The 8,433-nt window shown below is 40.6% G+C and overlaps 1 long non-coding RNA gene across 4 annotated transcripts; it reads right to left on the bottom strand.

Annotated features, from left to right (window-relative positions):
- Nucleotides 1–1,217: 1,217 nt before the first annotated feature.
- Nucleotides 1,218–6,725, bottom strand: LOC125720903 (uncharacterized). Of its 4 annotated transcripts, none has more exons than XR_007385588.1 (10): nt 6,265–6,725; nt 4,575–4,650; nt 3,932–3,997; nt 3,602–3,675; nt 3,289–3,351; nt 3,009–3,214; nt 2,784–2,886; nt 2,509–2,670; nt 1,845–2,388; nt 1,218–1,762 (listed from the first exon to the last, which is right to left on the bottom strand). It is a non-coding gene; the product is annotated as an uncharacterized LOC125720903 (long non-coding RNA). The 4 variants fall into 4 exon arrangements; XR_007385590.1 differs by having other exon boundaries at nt 1,218–2,203; nt 2,285–2,388; XR_007385587.1 differs by having other exon boundaries at nt 1,218–2,388.
- Between the last annotated feature and the right edge of the window lie 1,708 nt (nt 6,726–8,433).

Genomic DNA, 8,433 nt, shown 5'->3' with positions numbered 1-8,433 from the left:
ACATTGTTTGTGCATCTATATTTAGATCATGTACCTGGAATCAGCCACAAATAATCGCTCAAGTACAGCCCTCTAATTTTTTCTGAAGGCGGTACAAAATCATGGCTGGCCTTCACGGTAAAAAAAAAAAAAAACTATGCATATTTTATACATAAAAAATATTTTAAATAACTGCTAACATCCCCATATACAAGCACCAACTATGTGCCTTTTGTACACTGTTTTAGGGTGAGAGGTGATGAAGGTGTAGAGAATGTCAAAATAGCAGAAACCATGTTCATAGTAAAAGGTACAGGAAGGGGAAGCTTCATCGCTGGAAAAAGCGTGCATAACCAAAGGTATGACATAGCAAAAATTAAAGTTTAATGTATATTGTCAAATAAAATACAGGTTTCTTTTTTCAGCCATTTACTCCTGACAAGGCTGGATTTAAGGCTAGATGATGTCCATTTGCCCTTCCAGAATTGCTATAGTTGAAATGAGATAAAAAATTTCAGTTTTCTTCTGAGTTCAGACTCAACATCTTTTTACAGGTTTTTATACATTCATTTTTACGATATTAAGCCATATGAGCAAAAACATACTTGCAACTAGTGACAGAAAAATACAAAACTTATGTTAATGAATTTTATGAAAATTTGTTACTGCAAACAGTGTCATTCTCATTAGTGCATAGCTTGTCAATTGCAGGTGTTATGAATGTTTTTTTCAAATTTCTAGAATTGTCTGGGTCAGTGTTACACAGATATATTATGAGGTTCTTCACAGCCTTGAAGAAGACTGCCTTTTGGATATATCAAATACACTTCACCTCTTCTGTGTGCACTATGTTTTCATAAAAAGGCTGCAGAATGATCTGCACACATTCAGTCAAGGGTGGGACAATCACCCCTTGCGCACAGAAGGAGGACTAACTCCAAACCAGTTGTGGGTTTTGGGGCATATGCAGACCCCTTCCACTGAGGCTGAAGAAAATGTGCAGGTGGTTGAAATTATTGTATTATTATTATACTGATTGGAAATACGGACTGCATCTTATAATTTTATCTGAATATATTCTTTTCTATATTTTCTATTATTTGCAATTGCTGTCACTGTAGCTATTCATTTTGTTAGCAGAAATACATGCTACAGCAGTTATGGCGTGTAAAATGCTATACTAAACCGAATGTATATATCTTTATGGAGGACTGACACACACACGTTAAACTCCTGTCTCTTTACCGTCAAGAAGAAAAAACTTTATTAACACTTTTACAACATCGGCTTAGCTCACAGCTGCCACCCATCGGTCATCAATACAAACTATTTCACATATATACACTTGACAATTTGAGAGCACATTATACATTTCTGTCAACACATTTACATCTCAGAATGACTACATATATTTTGAAGAAAAACTATGTAAATTTAAAGCTATTAAAGAATTTAAGCTGTCTGTAGTTGTAGGTCTGACCAGTGAGGTTGTCTCACACCCTGTCGAATGACTGTCCGTAACATAAAGCTAAATCCATAATGTTTTTGAAATCCTCAAAGGTCTTTGCATGAGCGGTTGGAAATATTATTGTGCTAGAACATGCACTCACAACTGGAAAGCATACAGTATGGTCTACATCACAGTCATGATTGAATTTAACAAGTATCTTGAACTCTTCCTTTTCTCCTGGGAGAATAGGTTTGTGACTTTGTCCGGTAATCCACTGCATAACCCTGCCAACAGTGATTTTTGCTTGGCTCTCATCCACATTCTTGTCATCTTCTTAAATACATAAAGAGGATGAAATATGTTATTTAGGGATGATAGATACATATTAATAATACTTTAATAATAGTATACATACCATGATCCTCAATGTCCTGAAGGTAATCCTGGAAAAAGTTCATGATGCATATTTCGTTGCTATACCTGACAGAACCCTTCTCACTGAATAGAGTTTTGCAATTTTCCATTATGAAGGTAGAGTTGACCAAAGAGAAAGAACGGTCGTGATATTCTGTTTTTGTTAGAATACAGGAAAAAAGTAAAATTACTTTTTAAAAAAGTAAAATTACTCTGTCATCAGAATGGACTGGAACAAACAGAGGAAGGCAGATGTCAGGATACTTCTCCATGAGAACCAATAGATCGTAAAGCTGGAGACCTTTTCTGAGCTGATCCAGCATAGGGAGAACCATCATGGTGTAATGAAGTACAATAGCTCTGTACAGAGGACACAGACAAATGACATGGTTTGGTAACGCAAGTAAACACTTGTGCAAAATGTTTCTTCCTCATAAATACCTGACAATACGATCCTTCTTTTCCAGAGACACAACTCCTGTGTATCCACAGTTTATAATTTCATCAGTCAGGTCTGTTATGTTGTCTTCAGTGGCATCATTAACCTAAATCAACAAAAAAAAATAAGTACATTGTTTATAACAGCATCCTGCTATTTAGAAGAAAACAAAGGTTGTATATGTACATTCATGAATGTGCATTAATGTCCCAAGTGGAACTTTTACCTTTGCAATAAGCAGGGACATCTCCATATCTAAAACATCACTGGTACAGACCTGTAAGTGGTCAGCATCACCAGAGCACAGGTACTGATAGCACCACTCACGAAGAAAGGAAGGTGGGGGCCCACCTTGAGCCAGACTTACTGATATTATTTTCCAGCAACCCTGGAAAATGACAATAAAACATTCAATTCAAATGTTCTCCATACCCCACAGCAGTGTTACAACATGAACATATACAGCTGGTTGTGAGGTCTGTATACATTTAGAAAACTTACCTGAAATACTTCTGGTCTAAGCTGTTCAAACAGTAAACAGGATTTTTCCCTTTTCCATCACCATTACAGACAAACAGCTTCCTTTCAATTTCTGAAAGCATTTCTGGTACACATGAAAATTAAATTGGTTAAAATATTTATAAATAAACCAACATAATTTCTAAATCTACTCCAGGAGTAATGCAATGCTGGAAAAGTAAGGTGTATTTATATTTTTTACCACACCTGTTAAGAATTCTTTCCTTAAGGCACCAGTATCAACACCTGCTTCCCCAAAAAAAGTGACTTTCAGTTTACTTTTGGGGGAAGCTTTTTTTTGCCGTTGCCATTGCTGCATGCCTCGTTGGAAGATGTCACGTCGAGATACACATACAGAAAATGTGTCCACATCATCAACTTGGGAGCTGATGCAATTTAAAATGTCTTCGCAGCTTCAAATGAGAAAAAAAAATTAACATATCATTTAAAAAATCATACTAGTCAAAAGAAGTAATATCAATGATACCTTTGGAAACACTGTGTCACTTTTGTTGGTGTAGTTTCCTTATTGCTGGTACACTGTGCAATCCTGCATAAATAAAGGTTTGTTTAAATTTAGATAACTGATAATTGTACACAACTCAGCACAGGCAATCGCAAAAATTGCAAAAAAAATGCTCAACCTTCCAAAGAAAATAGGATAAATCTTGCAGAACACTCAGTAAGGACTATGTTGGTCTCATCTGTGCGCTAGATTTTTTGTAATGGCCAAAGACACATCTGTTTTTTTCAGTCACAAACCTACAAAGCTGTGTAAAATTAAGAACAAAATGATATACCATAATCCACAGTCTGAAGCATGAATTTCAATGATGTCTCTAGCAAATGCCTTTTCGCAAACAGGACACATACTCTAAAAGTAAAAGATAAAGTCAAAATGTACTCTGTAACCAAATGTATTCTATTGTCTGCATTACATCACAATTTGTCATTCACTGTACCAAATGTGACATAATACCAAAGAGATTACTTAAAAAATAACATTACAAGGATTAAAATATATTAAAATGTCAACCTATATAAAGTTTACCAAAATGATACTTTCTAGAAATGACGTGACTGAGAATTACAAATCGTAGTTTAGTTAAATCTACTGTGAAATATCTTACACTGTCAGTTGTGTCTCCATCAGACAGACATACCACCTCTTCTGGAGTTTCTTCTTCAGAGACATCCTATCATAGTATATCAGAACAGCAGAATTAATCGATTAACAATTCAATACCACTTTTGAATAAATATTTCAAGCTATACCTTCCCTATCCTTTACTTTGGAAATGCAGGACAAAAATTCCACTGCACTCCAATATTAGGTTCTGACAGTTTAGTGATGCATTAAATGTAATAAATATTAATATCTGTTTTTTGTGTCATTTAAAAAGGAATATGTTATCTCCCCAAAGTTCCTGTGTTCCTCTTCACAGTTTTTAATATGTTCTGGCAAAACCGGAAGAGGAAACATTATTTTGCAGGTGGTACATTGTTCCTTGGGCATGTTTTCAAACTCCACAGCATCTGGTGGTAATGGAGAGGCATCCATTTTGTCCTGAAGAGGTACAATGTATATGGTACTCTTCCCATTTGAGCTCACAGCTTTTAACTGCCTCCCTGACTAGCCATCTGGATCTGGGGTAATGATTAATAATTTCCTCTGTCCACCACCACCAGAGTACAAAAGAGGATATTTAAATTTTTATTTAGCTCTATTTTCAAAAGCCTAGAACACTGACACAAAAATACATATTGACATACCTGAGCTTTTCTGGAGTACCCAGCCACCAGAAACACTTGCTAGCTTTGGAAATGCACCTGTTATTAGGTCAGATACCTTTGACAATAGGGGAGATTTAATAATTAATTATGATATTCATGTGACAAATTAAATATTAAATTGCTTTTTGCAATATAGTCATTCATCTGATCCAGCTGACCCAAGATATGCAGTTGTTCAAATGATAAATTATATACCAATAGAATTCACAAATATATTGTAGTGACTGTGGGGGGCGGGGCTGCCTCCTCATTGGCTGCTTCCACGCTGGCCGCACGGAGCATTATGGGAGTTCATGGTTTGGGAGTGGGTTAGCGCTATATTGTTCTGGTATCGTGCTATGTTGTGTTGGGGTTAAGGGCATGGGTTCATTGTGTGGTTATTGTGATGGGTGCTGGCACCTTTGAGGCTGCCTGCCGGGGGAAGCCGCACCCCACCGTCCTCGTGAAGCGGAGCCTGGTTAATGACGGAGGGCGCGGCTCGCTTGGCAAGGGGGGAGGCGGACTCTTGAGGTGAATCAGTGCAGTGCAACCTCCGAACGCAGAGGTTCCTTTAGCCTTGTTCAAGGCTGGTAAATAAAGGATTGGATGTGTTCCAAATTGCACTTGAACTCCTTGTGTTGAGCCTTCCTTTCTGTAGTGAACTTAGTCCCCCCCTAAATCCACTACAATATGAATTATTTTATCTGCGTGTGTGTAAAATGTTCTGGAATATTTATGGAACGTTTCCCAAGGCCAGCCGTCATTAAACGGAGTTCTGTATCTGCCTTGGGAGTTGTGTCATATTTCTGGTCCAGTAAAAAAAAGTTGATGGTGCAGCTTTTGGCTGGACATGTACTCATATATGGAGCATAGCGTTTTTTTCCCTTTACTTCCTTCCTGAATAATCCTGGGAAGGACCTACAAATGAACATTTTGAACAGGAAAAATTTATATATTTTCTTTTTATCATTTTCATTTTATTTTTTGCAGAAAATACCTCCCGTAGATATGCTGTTCAGAAAGGACGTCGGGAACGGTATATTATTAGACCTCCCGCTCACGTCCAAATTACACCAGAGTTACCGACCGCTACCGCGTTTTCTTTGTAAATTTATTCCCGCGTAGCAAAAAATCTGGTCGGGTCCCGCGGGAAAGCCGCAGGAATGCAGACCTCTAACATACAACCCTGGTAACTCACTAAAGAGCATATAACCTAGCCATTTCCTGCCCTACTGAACTGGAGGAGCCGGATGGCACTACCTCTCTCTGCACCTCTGTCTGTCCCCCTCTCTGCACCTGAGGCTGAACATTCAACTAAGCACTACTCTGTGCAGCAGTAGAAACAGTCCCTGGGTACCCTACATGGGTGCTCAGCAAGTTCACCAAATTTTGTGCTATATTAATAATTTCAGCTAAATGAATCTACAAACAAAAATAAAGATTAATTTTAAAAACATGCATACAACACAACATAAAAGTTTAATGCATGTCATAGACATTCCAGGTCTCTGTATACTATGCAAAATACACATTTCTGCAATGACAGAAATTAAGACAGTCATAACACATTACAAATAATAACCAACTATAATTACTATGAATAAAGTATAACATTCTTTACCTTAATATTTTTACATTCTGTACACCGAGAAAAAGTGTTGTGCAACAACAAGTAAACTAATAGAAATACCTGTGAATTCGGCGCATTCGGTTGGTTCGCCATCTTTCTGGCACATGCGTATACAGTAACAAAAATCGATTGTTTCTTCCTCGATAGAGAATTCCTTGTACGTCCAATGACGTTTTTTGACAGGTTGTTCACGTTTGAGAAACCACTCGTAATTTTCAGTAGCGCAAGCGTAAATTTCAGAAGCAAGCGTAATTTTCAGAAGCGCAAGCGTAAATTTCAGAAGCAAGCGTATTTTTCAGAAGCGCAAGCGTAATTTACGCTTGTGAAGCGTACATTTAACGTACATTATTACGAGTTATTTTTGACAGCGATCTTAGTCCATATTTTTCTCTCCTGTTTTCTTTCTATGTCTGCGCTTATGCTTCTCCCTCTTCCATGCCACGGTCTCTCTCTGATTTTTCCAAAAAAAAAAACAACACGCACCGTTTCAGCACGGGCTCGTTCTGACCAGTTCTCTCCTGCTCTTAACTCTTCAACCAATCACAGCCGCCCAAAAATCACGAGCAGTCTGCATACTTGTCAAAATAAGAGCCTCTAAATGGAGCCCCTGTTACACTTATGCAGTGTGGCATGTACGTAGAGGAGCATCCCGAGATGTTCGGAGATCCAATGGCCGAGGTCAGGTTCGTGATCTCTCTACTGACAGGTAGAGCTTGTGACTGCACTACCCCACTGTGGGCTGACCAAAGCCCCATATTGAACTCGGCTCGGAAATTCCACTAGGCACTTCTAGAGGTGTTTGATCACCCTGCAGTTGGAAGGGACCTGGGGGATCGTCTATTGGAGTGCAGGCAGGGGGCCCGGTCAGCTGCGGAGTTTTTGCTAGAGTTTTGGACCATTGCTGCCTGGCTTCGGTGGACCTAAAATTGCCTGCGGACAATCTTTCAGCGGGCTTTAAACCAAGAGTTGCAGGAGGAACTCGCTTCTCAAGGAGAGATTGGCACCTTCGACGAGTTTGTCCGGCTCGCTGTCCGCCTGGATAACATGATCAGGGATAGGCGCCATTGTCGCCATCCTCCCGCAGTGCCCAGAGCGATGCCTTCGCCAACCGCTGACGCCCGGAGCACATGCAGCTAGGACGATCCCCCCTGACAACCAGCGAGTGACGCAGACGAGCCCAGGGAGGGCTGTGCCTGTACTGCGGGGAGTCCAGACACACCCTTCGCAGCTGCCTCATCCAACCAGAGCGAGAGGTGCCCAGCCTGCCAGTAAGTGTCTCTTCTTTCCACGCTCAACCAACAGTACCTGTGATAATGAGAGGCGGGGGCAAGCAGATCACTAACAGAGCGCTGATCAATAGTGGAGTGGGAGGCAGTTTTATTGATCCCTCCCGAGTTCGCCAGCTGGGCATTTCACTGCAGGTACTTCAGTACTCGTTATCTGTCTTGGGGGTGACTGGTGAACGGATGCAAGAGGGGACCATCCCGAAGGCCAAGGACTTGTTGATTCTCGGGTTAACCTGGCTCCAATAGCACAACCTGCAGATTGATTGGAGAACCAGTAAGCTGACCGTCTGGTCCTCCAATTGTTTCACTTCCTGCATGTCTATCCCCTGCATGGCCACCAGAATTGAGAGCCCTGAGCCGGAGAAGGGGAACCCTATTCCGCCCAAGTACGAGCTGTCCAGCTGCCGCCTCACAAGGAGTGCGATTGCGCTATCAATCTCCTAGAGGGAGCGGCCTTGCCGCGGGGACGACTCTATCCCATGTTGCTGCAGGAGGAGGAGTCCCTCAAAGCCTACATCACAGAGGGACTAGCGCAAGGCATCATCCAGCCATCAACCGCTCTAGTAACCACCGGTTTCTTTTTATAAAGAAGAAGGATGGAGGATTCCGTCCATGTATAGATTACCATGCCTTGAATGCGGTGTCGGTCAAGCGCAGAGAGCTGCTTGCCCTCATCCCCTCATCCCTCGAACAGCTCAGGGAGGCCACTATATTCACGAAATTGGACCTGCGTAGTGCCTATAATTTGATCTGGATTTGTAAAGGGGATGAGTGGAAGATTGCCTTCATCACCAGCAGGGGGAAGATGAGTATTGAGTGATGCCTTATGTATTAGCTAACAGCCCCTCGATTTTCCAGAGTTTCTTGAACCACGTCTTCCAGGACATGCTGGGTAAATACAGTATATTGTTGTCTACATCAATGACATTCTCATTTACTCTCA

This window comes from Brienomyrus brachyistius, unplaced genomic scaffold (assembly GCF_023856365.1).
Source record: "Brienomyrus brachyistius isolate T26 unplaced genomic scaffold, BBRACH_0.4 scaffold27, whole genome shotgun sequence".
NCBI lineage: Eukaryota > Metazoa > Chordata > Actinopteri > Osteoglossiformes > Mormyridae > Brienomyrus > Brienomyrus brachyistius.
The sequence above is the reverse complement of the archived record's forward strand: the minus strand, read 5'-3'. Positions and strand labels throughout refer to the sequence as shown.